Here is a 27,428-nt window from a genome sequence, read left to right on the forward strand (position 1 = left end):
AACCTATGTACCATTTCTTATTACTTTAAATCATCTGCTTATCATACCTATGTAATGTGGACTGTATGGAAATAGTTGTTACATTGTGTTGTTCATGGAATAATAACAAAAGAAAAGGCCCATACATGTTCTGTAAGGATGCAAATATTTTTTTTTAATTATTTTTGATCTGTAGTTGATTGAGTTCACAGATGTGGACCCCACAGATATAGAAGGCTAATGGACTTAAAAAAGAGAGAGAGAGTCCATTGTTAACAAAATTTTTAAAGGAGAAAGGTGTGAATGAAGGGAGAGAGGGATGGAGAGAGGGAGGAAGCAATCTAGCTGTCCATCATCCAAAGCAAAGAACATCACAGGACAATGGGTTCATAAATCGTTTATTACCGAGGCATCTTCCTTTCTTGTTTCTCTCAAAGAGGAAAAGAAAAGGTTTTATTGGTAGAGATAAGTGCTGATTGATTATCAGTTAAAATTGGAGAACTTTTAAAATGCTGTCTTTTTTGTGAACTCTTACTGTTCTACCCAATTTCATTTTATAACAGAACCCTAAGGTCTTCTAGAGTCAGATCTAAAATTCCACAGACTCCAGCACATTGAATTGCTAATGCTGAAAGGGAGAGTGCCTTTTGACAGTATGACTCCAGAGGCCAAATCAGCACAGTTGTGCTCACAGTAGGATACAGGCCACACTTCACATAGAAGAGGCTGTAGTCAGTCAGTCCTTCCTAAGAAAGTTTCAGGAAAAAAATAATAATCTTTTAAATATATATGTTCTATTTCTCATAAAGCTAAGATTCTAGACACATCTTGTACTGTTTCTTCTAAAGTATGTATAGATTTCTGTCTTTAAAAAAGGTGTATTTGGTATTATTTGTATTTGACATCTCTTTATTCTCTGTTTTTGTCTTAAAAGGCAATTTGTGTAACTCTATTCTAGAGACCTTTGCAATTTGAAGAACTCTCTTCCTCTCTCTTTAATTCCAATTGAATAAGAAAAATTCCTTTGCTCTGGTGGTAATGACATTCAAAATTTATCTAATTACTAAAACAACATATGAGAAGAATTTAAAAAGAACATTGTCTTCAATTTATACTTTCAACTTATTTTATTCATCCATTTAAAGAAAATGCTGCTCTCTATACTAATCTCTTCCTTTCATCATCAGTTTATAAAATACTGAATCTTATTACATCTCAACAGTGTTCTTTCTTTTAGTTTTGTTTTTAAATATCCTACTTTTGACCAATGCAAAGAAGACAGATGTAGTAAAAAAATTTTTTTCAGGGTAAAACAGTCCCTATAAGAGCCATTTTAGAATATGGACCTTCCCAAACCCAATTTTAATCAACATTTACTTATATATTAATAAGAAATTAAATACTCTAGGGGAAAAAATCCCCTGGACTTGAAAGAAATGAAGGAAGAAATTATCAAGAAAAATTCCATTTTGATATATCAGATCTAACCTCGATAAATGGAGACTAACTATGTCAATTCCAGTTCTTGTCAAATTCATTATTTGGCCAAAGTTAACAAAGAAACATCCAGTAATAGTCTTTTTTTTCCCCTTATTTGACTTCACGGAAAGTAGAAAATTATATCCTGAGAGCACAGGAATGCACCCTATAAGGACATGCAGGATTTTCCTCTCCTGGGTGTACTACAATACTGTGGTGTAGATATTTTTATGTGACAGAATGGGTGGAACAGAATTTGTCTTCCAAAAATCACTGAAAACTTTTTGTGCTTTATTTTGTAATACTTTAAAATGACTACCTTGTTTTCTTACCACAAAACCCCCTTCTTTTTGACTTCTTCATTGGGAGCTTATTAAGATTTCTTCAGGATGCTTAGAGAGGGGAAACATTTCAAAGTGTGATTCAGTCTACTGTTTGGAAACTTGGAAAATGAAGACAACACATTTTTATACCCATATAAATGCAATGTGTGGCTGACCAAGACTGCTATTCTGAGTGTCAGAGACCAGCCATAAGATTAGAGGATCTCTGAGCTATTCCCATGCCCTACAAAAACGTACATTCCCACTTCTTTCCACCACTTGGACTATTGAAAACTCTATCACCCCTTTTTAAATAAGTATTCAGTCATTACTATCTATAGCACATCTGCAGAATGAAATTGTTCCGGTGTAAAGACAGAAATGTATTTTATTCCTATTTAGCCTAAGAATTCCTCTTTCATAATTTTTTATTTTAACTATTTCCATATTTTATTTTTTTTTATTTCTTACAAAATGATTTGATGATTTCCTGGACCAACTTTCAACAGAGTAGTCATCAACTCAGTGTGATGAACAATCTGATAACACATTATATAAAATCATTGCTTAGAAGGGAATAAATCCTTTTTACATAGCAGTGGCAGTCATGAAGCAACTAGAAAAATCTACAAATCTCTTCCAAGTCTTTCACACCCTCTTGTTAGTGCTAAGTTCAAATATGATGATCAATCTTAGAATTAACTCTAGAGGGCAATCTCTGAAACTTATATGTATCTCTGGGTTCTTATTGTGGGTTATTGCATTTTGGTGATTCTTTGTTTTCTATAGAAACATCAAAACAGAGTCTGTGTCTGGGCCACACATGAACACATTGTAGACATACTGCTCACAGAGGAACCTCAGGTAATGCCAAAATGGGTTTTTCAATATTACATGCTTTTATTTTAAGCTATTTAATATTCCAGCATTCCTGGGAATGAATATAATTTATACTTATGAATGAAACAAATAGGGAAAAATGGATTCCCCAAAGCATATCATTACGACAAAAAAAGAAAAACTTTTGAGTCCTACAATGAATGCCCTATATGGATCTATGTTTAGATTTGTACCAAAAGATAATAGAGGTCCATGGTTCTTCTAGTATACCTAGAAGCTAGCCCTCAAAAGTTCTTAAACATCTGTTAAATAGACCCAAACATTTATTAAAATTATACATTGCTAGAAAGGATCAATTGAAATGACTAGTTGTTGTGTTGTACACAATTATACAACTTTCACAAAATTTTCAGGGTAATAGCTTTATATGTTGCTGTAATATTATTAACTGAGTCTTTAGATCCTTGCAAACCTAGGGGTTGGACCCACTGGAAATAAATTCAGAGTGAAACAAACTTATTTGTCTATGATTAGATTTTCTTTCTCTTTCTTTTTTTTTTCTCTCCCCTTCAGCATGTCTTAGGGTCTTAGGATCATTTCACATAGGTTTCTTCATCCAGTTCTAACCTAATGCCTTTTAGGTCATATACAGACTCACCAAATATTTATTGGTTTTCAATTTTTTAACCTCTGTAAAGATAAGATGATATAGCATGTTGGAGGTCCTATAACAATTAAGGGTTTGTTCTTTTCCCCAGAGTTTATACTCAAATAAGGAAAGCAAGACATTTATAGAACAAATGCAGGTGAAGAATGACCACTTGTAATGGGGATTTAATGTGTGAGGGAAACTCTGGAGGGAGGAGCATTTCCTGGTGGGTTCACTGAGAAGTGGGGCTTTCTAGATTGGTATTCTAGATCCGCCTGCTGAGAGAGGTAGCAATGGGAGGTGGCGTGCCAGGTAGACTGCAAAGCTGGGGCTTTGTGTGGAGACAGGAAACACTCAGAGCTCCTGAAAGGACTGAACAGAGGCTGATTTGATGCAAACAGATTTCATGATTACTGAAACAAACAAACAAACAAAAAACACTCATTTTAAATGTGGATGGTCCCAAATGCCATGCTAATAACATCCTTAGGGTCAGTTCTGTTGGTAAAGGGAAGCATCTGAGGGAATCTTCAAAGAGAGACTACCTTTGCTCAGAAAGACCAGACTGGTATTATAGCACAGGGTGACAGAAATTAAATCAGGGAACAATGGGAGGGAAAGAGTGTTAAATAGAATATTCTAATAATTTAGGAAAGTAATTGTGGTAACATGACAAGTGCAATTTCCCATTGTAAACACACACACACACACACACACACACACATTTTCTCTCTTCTCTACCAAGTCATCCTCCAACTACTTTCCTATAGATTTCTTCTTCCTATTCACAGCAAACTCCTTGATCATTTTCCGCTCTTTACATTTCCATTCCCCTCCAATTTACCTCCTTAGCTCTCCAAAATTATCTTCCTGTGGTGTAATCACTTGTTTTCATATCATAGAGTCAAAGCCACATTGATAATCCCACCCTCAAAGCCAGCCCTTGTCTTATGTCAATAACACCATTAGTTTTTCAATTCTTCAAGTCTCAAAGCTCAGAGTCATATTTGTCTTCTCCTTTCCTATCTCCTCATTTCTAGAAGAAATATTTTTAGAAGTCATATTTGTCGTATCCTTTCCTATCTCCTCATTTCTGTGCCAATTAAATGACTTTTTAAAAAAATATATATTTATTTATTTATTTTTTTTTTAGTGTTTCGGCAGACACAACATCTTTGTTTGTATGTGGTGCTGAGGATCGAACCCGGGCCGCACGCATGCCAGGCAAGCGTGCTACCGCTTGAGCCACATCCCCAGCCCATCAATTAAATGACTTGACAAATATACATGTGATTTCTTTATTAATGGATCCAATACAAACCCCTTAAAATATGCTTCCACGATACTGAATCTCCTGGATTTCTTCTTTCTGCTCTGCTCTCTTCTCAGTATCCATTTAGAGTTCCTCCTCCACTTACCTGTTGGTGCTCTCAGGCATCTGTCACAGGAGCTTGTCATTTTTAATTCCACTCCCTTCATGGGGAGTGAGGTCAAGTGCTCTGAGGTCTCAGCTATTCTCTGTATGATAATGATTTCTAAACATGGATTGCCTGCCCAGACCTCCTTGAGTTTCAGAATCCTGTCTAAGGTACACACACCTGTCAGTTTGGGTCCTCCATGTAGCAGATGTCAAATCTCTTGGAGTCATGGACAGGCCAGTGGTGGGTTGCAGAGAGAGATGGCCTGTTGGAGGACTCCCACCCAGAGTAGCAGGGCCTGGTTCTAGTCTTCCATCATGATAAATTGTGGGATGTCAGTGGACCCTGGGACTGTGGCCCCAGCATGACAACAGAGCTGGAGGTCCTAATTCCCTGCACACCTCCAACAGGGACTCTTAAAGGGAATGCCCAGCACTCTCATGGCTCCATCACCAGCCAATTACTAAATGAATATTCAATTTAGAAGTTCCACTCACACCTTGGAGTCATCTATGTCACATTATTTCCTGTGAATCCCACACTCAAATTTTCCTCTTCCTGATTTCCATACTACTATTGGTACCTTTTCCTGGGCCAGGAAACTAGGTTTTATTAAACCTAGGTTTTATTCCTAGGTCTGGTACTTACACCTCCTGAATGCTGTCTAAATCACACATGCATGCACACACATGCACACTCACACACACATGCACACACACACACACACACACATTTGCAACTTAAGCTTTTATTTACTCATCTTTCAAGTCTGAGGTAAAACACCTGAGTGCTTACTTGGTCCTTAGATCATCTTTTAGTCTCCCTGTCATGGGACTCATCAGAATCATATTATAATGAACAATTTATTTTAATTTTGAAATATTCCTAATATAAAAGACCACAAATGTCCACTTACTATTTTTACTTCTGGTTCCTTTATGTCCTTTTAACAATATATAATGAATAAGGTTGGTATTATGTATTTTAACATAGGTATATGTGAAAAATACTTGTGTGGAATTCTCTCTCTTCTTGTCTGCCTCCTTGACTTAAAAGAAAGCTCTGTGAGGGCCTGGGAAGTGTCTGTCCTGCTGTTTTTCACACTACATATTCAAAGTAGTTTGAAACAAATGTATCAGTGGAAAAAAAAATGAAACATGGAAGGAAGAGACTTATCTGAGTGTTTTTAACATGGTACTTACCTCCTTCTTCAGTGTGATCTTTTGATGTAAATCCAACACAACTCTTGATGTTTTAGGTGTTGTTCACTAAGCAAGGACCTGAGGTCCACAGAAACTCAAAGAAAAAGAGAAATTAAAAATGAAGTTTCATGGAAGGTTAGGTAATAAAAACACACAAACACGCAGAGAGACACAAACATCGGGAAGATACTTCAATTTTTAAGAAACTCAAAGACCTTTAAAAAGATCTCCGTTTTAAAGAATACAGATTAGATTAGATAATTTGGCTTCTTTTCCAGTTGGAATGGCCAAAACTGCAAGGGTCTCAGCCAGACGGGAGGCTGCCTGTGTGATGCCTGACTCCATCAGACTCAGTATCCCCCCGTCCTTCAGTATTCTTGAAAGCTATAACAATCCCAGCACTTGTGCTAAATGGACAAACCTCTGAGGGATCCATGATGTGTGGAATTAATCACTCTTAAGTATTAAAAAAAAAAATCCTATATGTTCACAAGTGACAGAAATGGAACTGTCAGCTACTTGTGCTATGGGGTTGCCAGATGATTCGAGCTATTTTCTGATTGAGTGATGTATTTCACTTTGCCAGCAGATGTTTAAACCACACACTCACTTTTATTTAAGAAAATTTTAATCTTTCTGGAATCTTCTATGAGTTTGAGTTGGACTTATGGGAAAAGAATAAGAGTATCCCACTCCACATAGGCCACACAGTAAAGTTGGAAGGAAAAGGAGCCCACAGGAAGCCACGTTCCCCATCCAGCATCATGGAGTTCCCACCACAGAATCAGGAAGTCTGTGTGCAATCGATTCCTCCCACGGGAGCCAGTCCTTGCAAAGGCAGCCACCTTTGATTTACCTCATTCTTATGTTTGATTTCTTTTATTCTCTCATTCTAGAAACACTGCATATACAGTGTATGAGAACTGGACGTGAGACACAATAGCCTATGTTCTAAACCTGTAACTGACAGACTGTGAGGGAGGCAATCTGGAGAGTCAAGGAAAAGACAGGCCATGTTTTAGTTCTAGCAACCCTGGGCCTTGGACTCACTCTTGATACGCAGTGTTCAGAGAGGCAGGTGTTCGTTATTATGACTATACAAAATATTTCCTTGGCAGACACAAGGTATTTTTATCAAGTCAGACTTGACAAGTGAGGATCAATCCTCTCAAAGCTAAGATTATTTTCCTTTTCTCACCAAGATTATGCTTTTCTTAGCATCCCAAAGGCATTTTTAAAAACTATTGTCTTTCCAAGAGGCTACAGCAGGAGATTTTGTGGATCAGAGTAGGACTTAAAAGAATAACCCAAGTCTATTTAGGGAATTGATCTCTCTGTCTTTCTTGTTCTCTCTAGACATGTAGTACAAACTTTCCTGCCTGATAAATACAGTAACAATAGTTTTTCTATTTATTGTAAGATTTTTGAATTAAAATATATAACCATACTACAATATTTCTAATATAAAACATGTACTTAATAATTTATTCACCAACATTTTGATGAAGAAACAGATTTTCTTTGATGACCTCTCCCCTAACTAGAATCTAAAGTATTTCCTGTGGAAACCAAACTTGTGTTGTATCAATTACAAATCCAGTATTAACATTAAAGTACAACTATGACATAAAGATACTTTCAAGATTATTCCAAACTTTTATAATTGACTTGGTCAGATGTAATTTGAAAGCAGAATTTTAAAAATGAGTTTACTTTGTCCATTTAAAAAAAATAGAACTTATTTTTTATATAATCAATAGTATAAATTTTTTTGATAATTTATTTTTCATTTTGCACCCATTTCACTAGCTGGCATAATATTTAATTACATTACACAATCACAACAAGTTCATTATGTAATTACAGCAAGTTCAATTTTCATACATAGATTTGGAGGCAAACATAACTGATTCCTGACAAGCTCATAGTTTATGGTTCAAATAGAAGTTATGTGGTTTTGGAGAGGGGCTTGCTAGTCACGACCTTCTAGGACTCCATGTATTTTCCAGTTTCAGTTAGTATTGTGAAACAGCTTTACTGTGCACTGGGTATCACTTTCTCCAAGTCTGATTGAGACAGAATATCCGTGCACACAAGAATATGTTTATATACTTTTATATAGTCAGCGCAGGACAACAGAAGACTAGGATTCATTATGAGCTGATCCCCAGGCTAAGCAAAGGTGATCAGGGTGGATAAAGTCTCCACTGCCCATTTCTCACCTGCACTATAGCTGAAGGATGGGAAGCAGCTTTGACCTGGGTTTTACACTACAGGGTAGTAGGAATCACTAGGTCAAAGCACTGAAGGACATACTATTTTGGGAGGGAGGGGGCTGGAACAGAACCTATTTGTTCCCAATATGCCTACCCGAGCCTCATCCCAGGATGTTGCATTACTGTCAAATTCTACAGTTACTCTTGAGATCCGTAAGTGGGGTGAGGGACTGGTTTGTCCATGGGCACCTAGAGAACTGTACTATAAGTATTTCCTTGCAGAGGTTAAGGAGAATAGTTATAATTTGTATATGCAGAAGGGACAGATTGCATTAGGTTCATCAGCAGAGAGTGTGGAGAGTGTTGGTCTATCTGGCTAATTACTCAGTTTTGTATTGACTAAGAGCACTTCTACTGAGAAGTAGTTTGATGTGATAGTGATTTGATCTTGATCCTACCATTTATTTGTTGCACAACTTTGGTGGATGTACTTAACCACTCTTTGCCTTAGTTTTTATTTTGTAAAATGTAATGTAATAAGTGGTTTTGTATAATGAGTTAGTTCCCAAATTGCACATAGATAATTGAAGGAAATTATCAATATCACATCTTTCACCAAAATCCAGACAATTAAAATTCAGAGACTACTCGTGTTTGGAAATCGTGCCTTAGACACACACACATACCCCCAGACACCAAATATACACATTCACATATGCATCATCAATTCCACTGTTTCCTCTCTAAGCCAAGAAGCCACCAGAAATAAGTCATGGATAGCTGGGCATGGTGCCATACGCCTGTAATACCAGCAGCTGGGGAGGCTGAGGGAGGAGGATTTTGAGCTCTAAGCCAGCCTCAGCAATTTAGCGAGGCCCTAAGTAACTTAGCAAGACTCTGTCTCCAAATTAAATATAAAAAAGGGCTGAGGATGTGGCTCAGTGGTCAAGTGTTCCTGGATTCAATCCTCCATACCAAACAAACAAAAAGAAGGAGAAAGAAGGCCACTTATGCAAAATGAATTTTTATTTTTATAATCTAGCTTATCCCCACATAGGTTTAAAGTTTTATTTCAGTGCCTACATTGTAGTCAATGCTCCTTTGCCAGCTATTGCCCTCTGTCCATATAATGCTTACAGGGTTCCTTTGGGAAGGTTCCAATTCACATGTCACTGGATATGCTTATCAAATACCTTTTAACAACGCTTGTTTTCACCAGAAGTTGTTATTGATCTTGCAGTTAGGTTATTACACTTGAGATAGCAGTCAGTATGCCCAGTGAACTAAAACATTATCCGTAATCATTTGTTTTCATATCATAGAGTCAAAGCCACTTTGATCATCCCACCTTCAAAGCCAGCCCTTGTCTTATGTCAATAACACCATTAGTTTTTCAATTCTTCAAGTCTCAAAGCTCAGAATCATATTTGTCTTCTCCTTTCCTATCTCCTCATTTCAAATCCTTGCCTCCACCCCTACAAGGTTCCTGCACCCCTCTCTCTCCTGCTTCCCCGGCTGCCTAAGTACTTTTATAACATCATAATCAATGAGGGTACTTTATAGCACTCACAGAGACATCAGCAGTAGTCACCACTCAGCCACCCAGGTCTCGCTACTCACTTCATCCATCTCATGCCAAATGAAACCTCCTCAACCTAGACTTTGGCCAAACTACACTTTTCCTTAAATGAAGGACTTTGTAGAATCTTGTACTATTCTTGGTGCAGGTATACTCTGGTCTGTTTTTGTTGTTTGGCTAATTTATATTTAACTTATGTTTTATTATTTATTTCCACATTTATCATTATAGATAACAAAGCATCTACTTTGTCTATAACCTTGCTAAGCACAAATGGCTTGATAAATCTCATTATATTAAGAAAATAACTTCAAAAGTGACTTAAAAACATAAGTCACAGGCTAGGGTTGTGGCTCAGAAGCAAAGTGCTTGCCTCACACTTGTGAGGCACTGGGTTCAATCCTCTGCACCACATAAAAATAAATAAATAAAATTAATATATTGTGTCCATCTACAACTAAAAATATTTTAAAAATACATGTCACATGATTATAAATGTGAAATTCACTGAGAGGAACAGAGAGAACATTTCAGAAAAGCAAACAAATTTTCTCTTTAGTAACTGCAGGTCATGACTTATGCAATAAAGCAAATCTGGTTTGAATGCTCCCAGATAAGCAGAAAAGCAAAGCTTTATATGTTTACTAATGATTGCTGTTTCTCCTGAGCTCTGATGTCCAATATAGCTCATTTGAGCAACCTGTATAACCTCGGTAAACTTCAGTTTGCTCTTCTTTCAAGTGGAAGCAATCTAAACTACTGCTATTACCTGAGCATGTCAGGACGTCTCATTTCTTTGCTTATGGTGAATTGTCTAATTACCTTTTCCTGTCTATGAACACCTAATTGCATTTAAAGTCCCAGCTCTAGGAAGTTTATCTCTAGCTTACTCTCACCACTAATATATTTTCATCTGCAAATTCCCACAGTGTGGGGAACTAAGCACACCTTCTTTCTATCCCTTCCTCTTTCATAGCACTGTAGCATGTGATTGCTTTCATTTATTAGTATCTATGTCTCCCTCTGTTGGAATGCAAGCTCCTCTTTGGCAGAATCCATGCCTTGCTAAACTGGTCTAGAATGGACAATCAGCATACATTGGGATTGTGAAAATTGTTCACATTTCTTTTTTTATTATTGCTCCTGCTTAGAACTAATCATAAGAAAAAAACCTAAAATTATAAATGTTATTTTATTAAATACTTTAATAAGACTTTTCAACTGAATACTGAAAAAAATAATTGCACTACAATGTGAAAACATAATAAAATAGATACATGATACAGTGGTAAACAAGGTGAATGTTGTGAAGTTTAGCAGAATTTGGCCAGAAAATACAGAAATATTCATGAAGTTATGTAAACATATTTATATAATTGTAATAATTATCTATTATATGCACATACATAACCTCACAGTGCAAATTATTTGTTTACATGCATAGCAAAATTCATATACCATTTTTCTTTTTGTATTAAAGGAATAGTTGTTTTGGCTTTTAAAGTGATGAAAATAAGTGATCACTTTCAGTTCGCTTTGGAATAAGTAAAAACTATCATGGAGAACTTCAGATTTAATCAATTTGTTCAGCTTCTAAAAAACCCCCCAAAAAACCCATACTTATCACTATCCTTCATTACACATTGAATTGATTTTAAATTCTGTGGCATAAGTATCCAAAGTCCCCCTCCAATATGGCTTTACCCTTCCTTGCACATATTGTAGAAGTTAGTTATGCTAACGTAATTTTCATTCTGAAATGTACTATGTGTATTCATGAAACTTTCTCTCTGCTCTTGCAGTTCCTTTAATATTGATGTCCTACCCAGTAGAAAGACTCAACTCAACTCATACCACCTATGCTTTCTAGATCTATGTGGAGATAAATTCCACATTATTTGACATTCTTTCAGATGAGCTTTATAGGAGGTAGCACTTGGAAACCATTTGTTAATGTTTGTTAGCCATTTGTATAATTCTTATCACTTATTGGAGTCATGTCAGTGTCTTATTTATTTTGTTTTTAATCTTTCAATATGTCATATGCAATATTTTCAAACCATTAGTGAATAAAAAGAAATTGTCTTCTTGAACATGAAATTATCATATATGGGATGTTTCTTTTATATGGGATGTTTATTTTATATGTACCTAAAAATACCACAACAAAAAATAGACCTTAACAACAAGGACAGATATTCTGGACAGTCAGATAAAGTATGCCATTTGAGAAATGCATAATGAGTTTAATGAACATGAGGATCAGAAGATCTGGTTTTAGATTCCAGATCTGTGGTTTATCAGTTTGTCACTCAAACTTTTTAGCTTTAAGGATTGTCTCTAAAAGGAGGATGAAAACATTGATATTTTCTACTCTCAAATGAGTCACTGTGTATGAAATTTCTCTATTGTCACATACATGTTAGTTATTACTATGGAAGCAAATGTCTTTGGGGATTTTATGAGTGCTAATAGTTGAATGCTCATGTCCTTACAAGTGAAAAAGGAAGGTAAGAGGGATCTTCTTGATTATATGATTTTGTGCATTTTCATTGTCTTTATGAATATCTTCAAATGTAAGTTTTCTCTGAGGGTGGTGATGTTTACTATTTGGTGATTGAAGAGATGTTTAAACTTTTCTGCTTACTCACTTTGAGAAATATTGACCCAATGCTTCTAAACCAATTTTTTTTAACATTTTCCAGATAACTTCCAGTGTTACATTTTAGTAATTTTCTTTATGAAGTTTAAAACCCATGTCTTTCCTTTCTGTGGACTTTCTGCCTGTCCTTACAAGCCCAATATTTGGACACAGACATGATGTTATAGATTGGAGTGACTCAATGGGCTAGGATTTTAAGGCAGCACCTTTTTTACTGCTGTAAAAGTGAAAATAGCAAGAAGGGGGTTGAACATCCTCAGCATAGATTAATGAGAGCCCATGACCAGAAACACAGAGAAGGCTGCCAGAAATTAACTGAAGTCAAGCAGGCTTTAAATAAATGCAAATGAACATATTTAATCTCCAGAGAATTAATGCTTGGGAGCAGAGCTGTAAAACCACATAATCTAGTTGAGTAAATCTGGCTCTAGGGATCAAAGTGTATCTAAGCTTGTCAGGAAGGACTGTGGGGAGAATCTTTGGTGTAGTGATATGTGCTAGGTGGATGTGCATAGAGGTGACTCAGAATGGCTGATTTTCATTCAGGCTTCTGTTTTAATGCTGGTAGCTTAAATTGAGAGACTGGGATGAAGAAGTTAGATAGATGCACTGCACTTCTTTTGTGGTATAGATTGCTGGGGGCTCAGGATCAGAAAAATATGTGCTAAAATAAATTGGGACTCCAGGAAAATTAGCTAAGAGAACTCAATTTCTCAAGGTAGTTTAGGGCTCCCCTGTCTGATGCAGAGGCCTTAAATATCAGGGGTGGCCTAAAAGTTATCCTGTACTCGGTGATAGTGACTAAATTTGCCTTCAGATATGCAGAGGGTGCTGATGTTGACAAGATATTTTATTACAGAAAATGCCATCAGATCTTGGAATGTTAGGAAGTCTAATTTATTTCTTAAATAAATTGCAGTGAAATTCACACAGTATAAAATCAACATTTGAAAGTGTTCAGTACAATGACCTTTTGTTCATTTTCAATGTTGTACTATCACTACCTCTAACTCCAAAACATGTTTTGCAACTTCAAAGAAAATCCTGCACCCATTAAACAGTTAATGTTGATTCCTCCTCCCCTGCCCCTGACAACTACCAATGTGTTTTCTGTCTAATCACATAATATGTGACATTTTGTGTTTGACTTATTTCAATTAGCAAAATGCTTTCAAGATTCATTTATCCTATCACATTTATCATTATTCCATGCCTTTTATAGCTAAATAATATTTTATTGCATATATAAGTCACAATTTGCTCACCCGTTCATTCACTGATGAATCTTTGAGTGGTTTCCACATTCTAAGTGGTGCTCTTATGAATGTGTATGTACCAGTTTTTGTTTGAACACCTGTTTTCAGAATGTTTGGTGCAAATCTAGGAGTAGAATTGCTGGATCAAATGGTAATTCTGTTTAAGTTTTTGAGGAACCACCAAATTGGTTTCCTCAGTGACTGTATCATAGTTACATTTACAGTCTATGTATGTGGAGTATAATTTCTCCATTTCCTTACCAAGGCTTGTTTCCCTTTTTGTTATTGTTGTTTACCATGACGAGTGTAAAATGGTATCTCATTGTGGTTTTGATTGCATTTTCTTAATGGCTAATGGTGCTCAGCAAGTTTTCATGGGCATATTGCATGTATCTTCTTTAGAGAAATTTCTGTGCAAGTCCTTTGCCCATTTCTTACCTGGGTTACTCATTTTGTTTGTTGTTGCTCTTATGAGCTCTTTACATATTCTAGATACTAGACACTTATTAGATATATGATTAACAAATATTTTCAATTCATTTTCTTAATAACATTTTTGCGACACATTTTAAATTTTGATTGAGTCACACACATACATATGTGCGCATGCACACCCACACACTTATGCCTTTAGTCTCTCATATCTAAGAATCCATTGCCAAATCCAAGGTCATAAATAAATATCTCTATATTTTCTTCTAAGAGTTTTGTAGTTTAAGCTCTTGTCAATAGCTTTGTGTTCTGTTTTGAGGTAACATTTGTATAGTGTCTGAAATAGAGATCCAGCTTTCAACTTTGACATGTGAATATTCAGTTGTTCTAGCACAATTTGCTAAAGAGGTGATTCACTCCCTATTCCTAGGCATTGGCACCCTTTTCTAAAATCAGTTGGTCATGGATACATAAGGTAATTTCTTGGACTTTTGATTCTACTTGATTTTTCTATGTTTCTATTCTTTAGTACCATGATGGTTTGACTACTGTGGCTTGATATTAAGTTTTGAAATTGGGAATGTGAGTCCTCCAACTTTATTTTCCTTTATATCTATATCTATATGTCTGTTTATCTAGGCTGTTTGTAGCCCCTTGCAATTGACTATGAACTAAAGGCTTGGATTCTCTACTTCTGCAAAGGAAACTTGGAATTTTTCAGAGATTGCATTGAATCTGTAGAGCGCTTTGCCATGTTGACAATGTTAAATATTCCAATTTATGAACATGGCCTACCTTTCCATTTATTCAGACCTTCCTTAATGTCTTTCAGCAATCTTTTATAGTTTATATTGGAAAAGGCTTTCACTTTTTTTTTTGTTAAATTTATTCTTGGATATTCTATTCTTTTGAATAGCATTATAGATCGCATTATTTTCTTGATTTCCTTTTCAGGTTTTACATTGCTAGTACGTAGAAACATAACTGAATTTTGTACCAATCTTGGACACTACAACTTAGATGAATTGGTTAATTAGCTCTAGTTAAGCTTTTAAAAACATTCTTTGGGATTTTCTATAGAGAGAGATTTTTTTTTCCTTTTTCATTTCCAGTTTGGATTCATTTTATTTCTTTTTCTTGCTTAATTATTTAACACAATGTTGAATAGCAGTGCTAACAGTAGCCATAACTTATAGTAAAAGACTGCTTTCTTTCATTATTGAGTATTATATTAGTGTTGGAGCTGTCATATTAAAATACCCCAGATTGGCTGGCTTAAACAACAGAATTGTTTTTTCCCTTGCAGTCTGGAGGATAGAATACAAGATTAAAGTGTCAGCAGGTTTGTTTTCTCCTGGGATCTCTCTTCTTGACTTACAGATGGCCACTGTTCACTGTTTTCACAGTTTTGGTGTCTCTGACACTTCTTATTCTTCTTATAAAGAGAGAAGTCCTATTAGATTTGGATCCCACCCTTATGACCTAACTTAACCTTAATTACCTCATTAAATGTCTTATATCCAAATACCTTTAAAGGTATAAGGTTTCAATCTGTCAATTTTGAAGGCACAAAATTCAATCCATAGTAGTATGATGTTAGCTATGAATGGTTCAGAAAATTTATCACGTTAATGAAGTTCCCTTGTATTCTCTGTGTTTTTATCATGAAAAAGAAATTTATCAAAGGCTTTTTTGTATCAATGGAGATGATCATGTGGGATTTCTCTCCCCTTTTCTGTTGATTCTGTATAATATTATATTGATTGGCATTTGTATTCTGAACCACCCTTGTATTTCTGGGATATATCTCACTTGGACAGTAGTGTATAATTCTTTCAATATGCTGTTGGATTCTATTCAGTTATTTTATTGAGGATTGTTGCATCTGTATTTGTACAAGAGATATTGTCCTATAGATTTTTTTCCCAGATGTTGTCTAGTTTTAGTATCACCCAATGATGGCTTCATATAATGTGATAATAATTGTTCTCTTCTTTTTGGAACAGGTTAAGAAGCATTGGTGTTAGTTCTTTTTAAAATAGTTGGTAGAATTCACCAGGGAAGCCATTTGGATTTGGATTATTTTGCTGTTGTTAAGTAGTTTTTGATTACTGATTTGATATTGTTATTTATTACATTTAGATTGTCTATTTCTTCTTGGGTCAGTTTTGGTAATCTGAGATTCTAGAAATCCATTCTCTTCATCTAGGTTCTTTAATTGGTTAGTATACAGATTTTCTTAGAATCTCTTATTGAGACATAGTTTAACCTGCTTTCTGCAATGTTTACATATAGAATTGTGTGTTAGATTGACATGTTACAAATACTATCTTAAAATGGGAGTGCCTGGTAGTTAAGAGCTTACATATCCTTGTTCAGCACCTGGTTTCTTGGAACATTCAAGTATTTCCATGGGGAGATAGAACATTGTTTTCAATTTCACCATGCACATGTGAAAGACTGAACCCAAGGATATCATTAAGAGTTAGAGGAAATAATGGAGTGGAAATATGATGATATCTCCTACTTACGGGGTTCTTAGTTTATTCTAGGCAGCACGCTAAACATTTTATTTTCTTTAATCCTCAATGCAGCTCTTTGAAGTGGCACCAATTTTACATTGTTTTCAAATGCAGAAAAGGAAACTGAGTCTAATGAAAGTTTATTAAAAGAAAAATGAGAAAAAAGAAGCTTTTCTAAGGTCAGAATAAGGGGGAGAGGTGAGCCTTGAACCTAGATCTTTCTGTGACCAATGTCTATCATTGCTTCCAACTGACAACACAGAAGCAAAAGAAATTATTCTCCTAGTTCCTGCAGAATTTGGCATTACGTTTTCATAAAAAGAGTAAGTTTCTCAATTTTTCCAATGACGAATTTGGAATTGAGAATAAATTTGAGTTATGATTATTTCCTGCTAACAAAAAGAGCGAAGTCACAGGACTTTAAGTTCATTGACATACTTGAAACATTTTGGAAAGAAGTAAAACTATTTTACAGCCTAAAAGTTTATTTATTACAAGGTAAGAAAGTTTATAAAGTTCTAAAAATTTCAGTATAGCACAAAGCACATGAGGTAAAATTGTAAAAACAAATATACCATGGTCCATTCTTTAATGACCCAATAAGGGTTTTATTATTCCAAAGTGGATTTGCTTAACCTAATAAATCCAATAATCTATCTAAAAGGCTCTTTTATTTTCCTCTTACAGCTAAGCAATGGAATATACTCTATCTAAAGATAAATGTATTTAAACAAGACAATAGAATTTTTAAGAAGAAACTGAAAAAGGTTTACTATATTCAAAATTATCAGCCTTGATATAAAAACTGTTACAAGAATGATTTCTGACATTTAAGCATGGCAGTTTTTTAAGTTTTGGAACTAACAATGTCTACTAGACATTATACCTTGATCTCATATTTCAGAGGCAAAAGATGGTTCAATATTTTAAAAAAGAAATCCAGGACCATTATACTTTGAAACACTTAGTGCCTAACTTCAAGTCATTTCCATCTTATTAAAATTTTACATATATAATTCCTATCTAAAATGCTAATTAAATAACTAAAAAAGCATAAAATCTGGCATTAAACCAAAAGCTAACAAAAATAACATGAAAACATGTGCATGAGGAAACACAAAGGAAAAAATACCTCTATAATTGTAGGCTTCATAACTCAGCACTTACTGAAATCTCTTTCTTAGAAGACAATTACATTTTTATGAAATATGAATAACTCCTATTATTTTATTTCAACTCTTTCTGAACCCAATTAAAAAAGAAAACAAATTGTCCTAAACAGATGTTGATGAAGATGCAACCACATTCTGTTAGCAGAATGCAGGGAAATGAAACTCTACCTTCTAAAACATTATTATTGAAATTTATTTTTGGTAAATTATTCCCCATACAATTATTTTTTTTCAGAAATCAGAGAACATCAAATGATGGTAATTATGTAGACAGAAGAAGCATTTTTCCTAGAAATTCTCTATGCTTTCTCTATTCTAATCATCGATGAGAATACATACATGCTCTAAGAATCAGCGTAATTATAGTTTAAACTATGATTCTGAACTCAGACTGTCTACGTTGATGTCTTTACTACTATGTGTGATCTTGCAAACATCCTTTAATATCCTTTGCAGTTTTCTGTTATCTACAAAAGCAACAATAATTGTTTCTACTACCTAGAATTGTTTTCAGATTTGAATGAGCTATGTTAAGTTCTTGAAACATCACCCAGCTTGTAAGCACCAAAAAATGTTTGCTGTCCTTATTATTCTTGTCTAAAACACCTGATCATCTACTAAGTCTCTCTGAGGCTAATCTTTCATCGGTTGTCTATGATTGACTATGGTGATCTTTTTGTATTGTCGAGTGACCACTCTTTGATGTATATTTAGATCTCCCTATTTTCTATTTAACTTCCCCAAATATTATAGTAATAAGCATGCTGTATATGTCTTCCTGAGCATCTGCTGAGAGTTTTATACAGGATGTATATGTGTGTGTATGTGTGTGTGTGTGTGTAAAACTATAGGTAACTTGTTGGTTCCTGACTATCTTCCCAGCCCTTCCTGTTGTCTTCTTAATTTTAAAAATGTTCTTTATTTTTCTATTGACACATAAATAATTCTACATATTTATGGGATACCCTATGATGTTTCGATTCATATATATATATATATATATATATAGAGAGAGAGAGAGAGAGAGAGAGAGAGAGAGAGAGAGAAATATTCAAATCAGTGTGAACAAATCTCTCTCTTTGAACATTTATCATTTTTAAAATATTTATTTTGTTGTAGATGGACACACAGTATCTTTATTTACTTTAATGTGGTGCTGAGGATTGAACCCAGTGCCTAACACATGTGAGACAAGCACTTTACCACTGAGCTACAGACTCAGCCCCTGAATACTTATCATTTCTTTGTGGTTTAAGAACATTCAAAATTCTGTCCTTTAACTTTTCTGAATTCTATAATACATTATTATCATCTTTAATCACCCTATCATGCAACAGAACACCAAAACTTACCGCTCCTCTCTAATTCTAATAACTTAAGAGCCCATTAATCAACGTGTCCCCTTGCCTCTCTCCTCCTTAAACTCCAAAGTGTCTGGTAACTACTTTTCTACTCTCTATTTCCATAAGATCAATTTTTTTCAATTTTTTTTATCATAGTACTTATCTTCATCTAATATTTTTCTATACATACATATGTTTTTATATATGTTTTTGTATATGTAATATTTTATGTATTTTCTTTATTATTTTTCTTAAAATGGGCAATGGCAATATTACAGTATTATGTATCATGAATATAAAACACAGACCTTGTTGAGAAATACAAACTCCAAGAATTGGCAAGTGGACACGTACACTCTTCAACCCCTCACCATATCACAGAGAAGCACTCAAGACACTGCTGTACATACCATGGGGCTGCCCCAGAGAGGACTGCCTGATCCCTTGATGTGTGTGTGATCTTCCCTTTTTTTCTCAAAGTGCTTGGACCACTTTTCTTCCCATTCCACACTGTGTGATGGCTCCAGTTGTTTCACAGCCTCACCAACACTTGAGATGGTTAGGCCTTTGAATTTTATATATTCTAATAGATATCTAGTAGTTAGTGGTATCTCATTATGATTTTAATTTGTATTTCCCTGATAATTAATGATGTTTAATGCTTTTTCATTTGTTGATCCTCTATGGTGACATGTCTCTTTAAGTCATTTTACATTGTTTTTTCTTTTCTTTCTTTGCCTTTTTTCCCCCTTTTTTTGGTACCAGGGATTGAACTCAGAGGCACTGGACCACTGAACCACATCCCCAGCCGTCTTTTGTATTTTATTTAGAGATGGTCTCACTGAGTTGCTTAAAACCTCACCATTGTTGAGGCTGACTTTGAGCTCGCAATCCTCCTGTCACAGCCTCCAGAGCTGCTGGGTGAACATTGTCCTTTATAATGCAAGCCTAAGAACAGCCTTATGTGTGCATATAAAATTTCTCTTAGAGCAGACAGAAGACAATTGCATTTTTATGAACTATGTAAAATTCTTATTTTTTTTCCAACTATTTCTAAACCTAATTAGGAAAGGAGACAGAGTCCTGGTACCAAGCAGCCCAAAGATAAGGAGTTATTTGAGAGCACCAGGTGATCTCAGGAGAAGAGACTTTCAGGCTGAAGGGCAAGGAGGCCTCATACTGTTTCCCATGGAAGATGGAGATGTGGTGAGGTTCAAGGCAGCCTCCCTTACTAAGAGAGCAGAGCAAAACCATTCTCCACCAACCTAAAATGGCAAAGCCTTAAGTTCTTCTGGGCTCCTTCTCAGGCAATCTGAAAGTCCTGGGTAATTCACAAGGCAATTCTACTTGTCTTTCCTCTGGCATAATGTAGAAAGGTAATACCCTACATTTTTATCAGCTAATACTTTAGTAGGAACAAATAAGACCTAAGTTATACTTAAGAGTAATTATTCCTACTAGTACATTAGTAGCCACTTGTGACTAAGCCCTAGCTAAGTTTTTAAAGTATATTATTTATTTAATCATTACTGTAACTGTAAAAGTAATTTTAACCCTCTGTTACATAAAAGAAAACTGATGTTGAAAGAGGTTAAAAAACTTTAACATGGTTTAGTAGCTCTCCAGTAAATTTTTCAGTTGATATTTGATCATAGATTGGTCTAACTTTATAGAACACTACCACAGTGTCCTATTTCAATGCATCACAGAATAAACAGTTTTGGGTAAAATTATTTGGACATAACCAGGTTTGGAGACATAGTAAATGAAAGGAGAAATAAGTAGATAGAAATATGTCCGAGTTAACCAATTAAATGACCTGCCAATGAAACGTTTACTCTGGGACATCATGAAATAGCATTAACAAGTAAAATATCTTCCATTAAAATATTGTGACACACGGTGTCCTGTTTTCATTTGCTATGTCTCAGACTGAGGCAAATCATTTAATAGGGTGACCAACTTTTTTAAAAAAAATTTATAATATCCAGGCCACTGTGACTCTTGAAACTTAAATAAGATGTACTTATGGAAGCTTAATAGCTCCTTAAGGCTTTAAATAACAAAATGAAATATATATATTTTCACGTTCATTTTTGTTCATCTTCACTTCCAATCTTGATTTCTCTTGATTTTCAAAATGACAGGTGCATACACACAGGTGCACACCCACCTACGACCATCACCACCATCCCAGAAGTTAGAATTATACCATATATTGCAGGGTTTTTTTTATAAAGCTTTTCAATCTCCAAACCCCCAAGTTTCTCATAGGTCCTTCCCCATAAATTCTGTCTTACTAGGTATCTCACTGACTACTCCCTTTTCTTCCTTTCTGTCTGTTTTCTTCTCTGATGCTTCTCTTGGAACCAAAAATAAATTCCTTCACTTTTTTTTTTAATGCAGAGTAAATCAACAATCACTACTGGCTTCCTGGGCCATGATTAATATACATGCCTTCAGGTTTCATCTTCTAGCCCAAGTGGCTTTTTAGAATATTTTCTTGAAATAAGACAATCCTATCTGTATTAATTATCTATTAAACCCCAAATATCAGCTTAAAATAATAAACACTTATTATCTCAGAGTTATCTCTGCAACTTGCTTAGCAGTTCTGGCTCAGATCACTCATGAAGTCAGCCTCAGGCATCATCAAAATCTATGGACATCCAAAGGCTTAACTGGGACCAGACAATGCTGGTCCAAGCTTCCAAGATGGCTCCCTCCCAGAGCTGCAAGCAGAAGCCCCCATGTCTCTGTTGACTATTACAGATGCTCCAGTTCTCCTAACATGGACATCCACATGGAGTTGTATGAATATGCTCAAAGCACGCCAACTGATTCCACTGGAGTTAAGTAATCCAGAAAGACCCTGGAGGAACCCACAGTGTCCTCTTATGTCCTGTTTCTGGACATTCCTTGTCATTACTTTTGCCGTATTCTATCTGTTAGAAGCAATTCACTATGAACAGCTCAGTGTTGAAAGAAGGGGAATTGACAAGGACCTGAAAGCAGAAGTATCAAAGTATTTGTAGGTGCATTCTGATACAACTACACTTCTTAAAAGAAACTTTGAAGCCAGAATGCATTTGTAATCTCATTATATAAAAAAATCATTTTGTTACAGCTGAGTACAAACACTTAGAGCAATGTGTCTCAGCATACACAACTGACTGAGTGCATAATGTGATCATGTCTAAAGTAGAGGTGTCTCTGACATGGATAACATTCAAGAAATATTGCAGATGATCTTTGCAAGGACTTTGCCTTAAGTGTTCATTCATTAAAGAGTCAGTCAGGGCAGCAAATATTTCTTATTAAACACCAGCAATGCTGATAAGTAAGCAAGTGACTAGTGGAGAAACAGTCCATAGTGTTGTGTGCACCAATAGAGATTTTCTAATTTTTCTGATTTGCTCAGCAATATTTTTTTCTTGAATGTTGTCAAAACTTCTTGTGCCAGCAATATAACAGTTGAGGACCACTGAATAAGGCTTTTATGGTTTCATATATCAAATACTGGTTTTACTTAAAGCTGAAAAATAATTAGGGTGTATGCTCAAATTAGTTAAAAGATTGAAGATAGTTATTTAAGTCTAGTTGATATGTTAGTCATACTCCCCTTATTTTCCAATAGACTGTCTGTTCCTCGATCAATAGAAAAGTGAACAAAATCGTCTAATAATTAGTTGTTTTGTTATTGTGAAGCACAAGAGATTAATTTGTCCACTGCTGTCTTTTAAGTGAACTGACTCTGTTTTGACATCAACGTACAACACTTTCTTTCTTAGCCCTCTTGGGTAAAATTGCTTCTAAGAGAACTGAGTTTTTAAAATCTTTTTACTTTCATTAAAAATAAATTAAACTTGTCAGAGAGTCAGGCAAAATGCCCACATGGCTACCACCGCTCTACTATGTTGTCACTGTGTGACATGATCCATGAACAGCTCTGTAAGCTAATCTTGTTGAGAAATCCAAGGGCCTTAAGTGATAATTAACTTCTTAATGGCCAGATGACGAACACAGTCAGAATTAAACTTCAGATTTTCTGATTCATCCTCACCAATTACATTTTTTTTTTACTTAATGTCTTTGTTCAGGTTGGAAAAGTCTCTCTTATGTAGCCAATAAAGGACCTAAGGGATGCAAGTCTCTTCCGTGGATAGCTTCCATCATGGGTTTCTGCCAACCTTCTTGGGTCTGTGAGATTCCAAAAGAGACAAAGGACAGCTGTATAATCCTCTTTAGCATCCTATTCGAGACCCCCTAATAATACTAAGCCTTGATATTTAAATCATCAGAAATACTTTTGGGCTTGAGAATACAGTAGCATTGTTTAAGCAATATAATTTCAGGGAGTCTCAGAAAAGTATAATTACTGAGTTCTACCCTTCCAAACATACCTCTGCAGGTCAGGATATGAACGTAATTTCCTTTTCATATTCTGGGACTGTGTGCATGTGTGGTATGGGTGGGTGGTTACACTGGTATTTAGATTTCCATAGTCAATCTATATTTTTAGGTTTCATTGATATCTTTTTCTGATATCATTCTCTGATGACAGAGAAAACTATCGAAATTTGGGTTTTTAAGGAAAATAGGAACTCCAAATAATTAAAACAAAGAAACAAAGAATTCTGAACAACTCGGGTGAATCAGATCTGCTTGAGCTATGTGAATGTAGTGGCTGGTTAAGAGTATGAACTCCAAGGCTATCCTACTGGATTGAATCCTTGGCTCCACCATCTTATAGCTGTATTACTTTGGAAAGTCAGTTGACTTTTCTGTTCTTCATATGTAAATAGTGAGAAAGCAGAATGGATTCCGTATAAAATCCTACAGCTGAGTATGGTTTACAGTTAATGCTAAGTAGGTGCTATTTATCTTTATTATGCAGGAAAACAGGAGACAGATATTTAAAAGCTGTTTTAACTGTTGGACTTTCAGATATTTAAAACTCTAACAGAGTTCAACTTTAGTTATGTTACCAAGAGTTTTTGGCATGTTCCCTGTAATGTGACATGAATCCAAAGGTTCAAATAAGGGTTACATAATGATGGCTTTTGCTTGTAGTATGAACTTTGGAAGATAAACCCTTAGTGGGCGCCAAAGTTTTGCTTGTGAAAAATTTATTTTTAAAAACACAAAGAAGATTAAAATTCATCTTTTTTTTTTTAGTTTCAAAGGTTTTATTAACATTTGGTACTATCTTTTGAAGCAGTTGCATATTTTATAGAGAGGCCTATTCTTATCTACCCATGTATGTATTTGGGTTGCTGTTTTAAAGACAGTTATAGGCAAAAGCAGAGAGAGCTTTAGGAGATAGTGGTGATTTGGGCTGGGGTAGTAATAGCAAACCATGTGAAAAGGCCAAATTCTGAATGTGTGGAATTTGAGGTTAGACTCAAGAGGATATAATGATGGCTCATCAGTGAATATGAGTAAAAGATAAGAGTTATGTTGACTGAATTTTTTTTTGATACCAAAAAAATTAGAAAAATTAACTTGAAATGGGAAAAGGAAGACCAGAAGATGAACTGGGGTGGGAGAGAATGTCAGGGGCTCAGTTAATATGTTTTATATTTAAGGTATCTCTCCCACATCGAAATGGAGATATCAGAGATATTTTGTCAGTCAAAATAAGGATGTCTAGTTAATTCAGAAACTTGGATTTAAAAAAAAATTAACATAAACATAGTATAAATACGTACCATTACATATTTATACTAAAAGTTGTTTATTGGTTGTCTGAAATTCCCATTCTATTGGGCATCCTTTATTTTTATTTGTTAACTCTAGCAACTTTAAAGTGAGTTGTTGGGTAACAAGGAAGTAGGTTTCAGTCCACTTGACATAAGGCTGATCTTTAAGGTCATGAGATTGGATGGGAACATCAGTGGGGTGAATATGGACAACAGTCAAGTGATCCAAGGACTGAGTACTGGGGCTCAATGTAGAGGCCAGATCATGAGGAGGAACAAGTCAAGGATACTAAGGAGCAGAAGACAGAAAGTTTCAGGGGAATCCAGGTGTGAGGGGTGTACTAAAAGTCATGTGAAGAAAGGGCTTGGAGAAGAAGTGATCAACGCTGCCAATAAACACAGGATGATGAAGATGGGAACTGAGAAGAGATGTGTCAAAGAAGATGACCTAGCTGGGTGCGGTGGCACATGCCTGTAATCCCAGTGGCTTGGGAGGCTGAGGCAGTAGGATCAGGAGTTCAAAGCCAGCCTCAGCAAAAGCAAAGCACTATGCAACTCAGTGAGACCCAGTCTCTAAATAAAATACAAAATAGGGCTGAGGATGTGGCTCAGTGGTCAAGTGCCCCTGAGTTCAATCCCTGGTACCACTACCCCTCAAAAAAGAAGATGACCTTCCTGGTTTTGACAAAAGAATTAGGGTGGGTGAAGAAGGAAACCTGCCAAGAAGATGTTCAGAATTCTTTCAGAGATTAAAAAAAGCAATAACCATTTAATTTAATTTTGTTTTGTTTTGCATCGGAACCCAGAACCACAAGCATGCTGGGAAAGCACTCTTACCACTGAGCTACAACCTAATCCTACAAGGAGTTCTAAAATGTAATAATAATAAAAAAAGAAATCAATATGGTTTCACATGGATAGGGAAATTAGGTCAAAGGAGTTTTGTTGATGTTGTTTTAATAGAAGAAAAAAAACAGGGTGTATTGTGATAAATACAATCCAGAGAGAAAACTTAGTGGTGTTGGGTGTAAAGGAGATAATTACTGGAGAAACGTCTCCAAGAGGAAAGGAGGAATGGAATCTAGAGAGAAAATGAAGGACTTTGGCTGAGACCCTGACGTGGAGAAGTCGTCCACCAGTAACAAGGTGGAGTTCTTGGTACAGGACCAAGGAGATGAGAAAAATGGTCATGGTCTTTCCTGCAAGTTCTTTTTCTGCTTGCTTCCATTTCCCCAGTGAAGATGGCGGCAAGGAGGCCCTTGTCAGAGTGGACATTAGGGAGCAAATGTAAGAGGCGTATGACCCTTCATTTCTTATCCAGCATTTAGCATTTTTGTAGTTCCATCTTAAACAAGATTTTTTTAAGTCCTCTATTACAAAACATATGATTTTCTATTATGTTTCTGTCCTGTTTGATAGTATCTGTGTCCTATCTCCCCTGATACTTTGTGAATTCTCTGAAGCAGAATTCATACCTGTCAGGTGCAAATTCCTATGCCTGGGATATACTAGATGATCAGTGAATGTTTATTAAAAAAGTCATTGTATAAAAAATGAAATGGACCTCATTAAGTAGAAATAATTCAAACACAAAAATAAATACCACATGTTTTCACTTATTTGTGAAAATGAAAAAGCCAATCTAATAGAAGAATAGAGTATAATACTTGGCACTAGAGACTGGGAAGGGCTCCTAATCTAACTGGAAAGAAGTTAGATAAGGAGCAACAAAACTCAGAAAGAAAGAGCTAGTTCTGGTGCTCTGCAGCCTAGGAGGGTAACTATTGACTACAACAATCTATGATATATTTCAAAATAACTAGAAAAGAGTACAGGAGTTTCCAGAACATAAAAGTGATTTATGTTTGGGAAGATGAAAATGCTTATTACTCTAATTTAATCATAATGTATTGTATACCTGTATTGGATTATCATGTTGTGCCCCATAATGATATACAATTATTATGTTTCAATAAAAATTTTTAAAGTGAAAAGTACTGTAACACACAGAAAGTCTTCTGTTTAGGGTAAAAAGTATTTCTCATTTTTCAAAAAAAAAAAAAAAACCCACTCTATATTGTAGAAGACTCATATCAGCAAATCAATTCTTTGATCTACCAGTTATGAAAGTGTGAATCATAGAAAACACTGCATTTCAGGATGTGGATTATTGTTAAACAGTATAAGCATATCAATTATGCTTCAAAGTAGAAAGAGAAATACTTGGAATACAGTCTCATAGATTTCAAACTGTAAGCAGCATGTTTCACACAGAACTTTAAATATAGTCTAATAATAAGGATTTTTAAAAAGGTTACCAATTATGTTCTTCCAAAATATTAACCAAGTTAAATTATGTAGATATTTTCAAAAGGGTATGAAATATAAATAATCATTCTCAAGAATTCACTATATGCTAGTGGCTAAAAAGTGTTGATATACTAACATATTTACAAATAAAATGATAGATGGTTGTATTTGGTTAAAATATTAGGTATTAACTTTGAAAGTATATATAATTATGGCTCTAGTTTATTTTAGAGTATAGCTTCAACCACACATTATGCAAATTAATAAGATATTATATTCAGTGTTTATGTAATTGTGTAGTATTTCCTCTAAAATTATAGGGGAAAATATCTGTAATTAAATAA

Source organism: Marmota monax, unplaced genomic scaffold (assembly GCF_021218885.2).
Source record: "Marmota monax isolate L192 unplaced genomic scaffold, Marmota_monax_Labrador192_F-V1.1 WCK01_AAM20220418_F8-fsc00044, whole genome shotgun sequence".
Taxonomy (NCBI): domain Eukaryota; kingdom Metazoa; phylum Chordata; class Mammalia; order Rodentia; family Sciuridae; genus Marmota; species Marmota monax.